Source organism: Dendrobium catenatum, unplaced genomic scaffold, assembly GCF_001605985.2.
Source record: "Dendrobium catenatum unplaced genomic scaffold, ASM160598v2 fragScaff_scaffold_415, whole genome shotgun sequence".
Classification (NCBI taxonomy): Eukaryota; Viridiplantae; Streptophyta; class Magnoliopsida; order Asparagales; family Orchidaceae; genus Dendrobium; species Dendrobium catenatum.
The window spans coordinates 9,563-10,273 of record NW_021318877.1 but is presented as its reverse complement, the minus strand read 5'-3'; the positions used below and the strand labels follow the sequence as shown (position 1 = coordinate 10,273).

Genomic DNA, 711 nt, shown 5'->3' with positions numbered 1-711 from the left:
TGCTATGAATCAAGTTTGTTGTTTGTTTACGATAAACCAGCGCCCAATAGAGCCTAGCCCGGACGGACTAAAATGGTCTAGCGAAGCCGGTCCCCGCTTGGTGTAAGTACTTCTCTTTCTTAGCGCTCCACCCCGCGGAGAACTCTGGTTGCGCTTTGGTTGGCTTTATCTTAGAGTCGATTTTCTCTGACTTGACTCAGCTTGACCTACTTGACTCAGCGGTTAGAGTATCGCTTTCATACGGCGAGAGTCATTGGTTCAAATCCAATAGTAGGTAAGCCGAAAACCCCGCTTTTGCCAGCATGACAGCAAGCACAGACTGGCATCGCATCAAGGAGTCAACTGAATTACCAAAGCATCGGTTGCTTCCACCACGTAGTGCCTTCTTCGACCGACAGACGTTCCACCGAACATGTTGACTCTCCCCACTCTAGGTACGTGCCCCATTAGATCAATCATGATAATCATAAGATGCCCAACACTGTTTATCAACCTAGCTTGGGCCTAAGCCACAACAACATCACTTAGAATCACATTACCGTCTACCCACCTTTAATGTTTAATCGGACCCTTACTACTTTAGGGAATGAGTTAGACAATTAGTGAACTATTTTGAATAACGTCATATCCTTGAGTCCCACCAGGTTAGCATCGCCAAGTCTCATCTAAAAGGTCAGTCTCTTCAATTTTGGATGAGATTGGAAGATCATA

General features: G+C 45.7%; 1 non-coding gene across 1 annotated transcript; it reads left to right on the top strand.

Annotated features, from left to right (window-relative positions):
- Nucleotides 1-204: 204 nt before the first annotated feature.
- On the top strand, nt 205-277 carry TRNAM-CAU. Its single transcript has one exon. It is a non-coding gene; the product is annotated as a tRNA-Met (tRNA).
- The last annotated feature ends 434 nt before the right edge of the window (nt 278-711 follow it).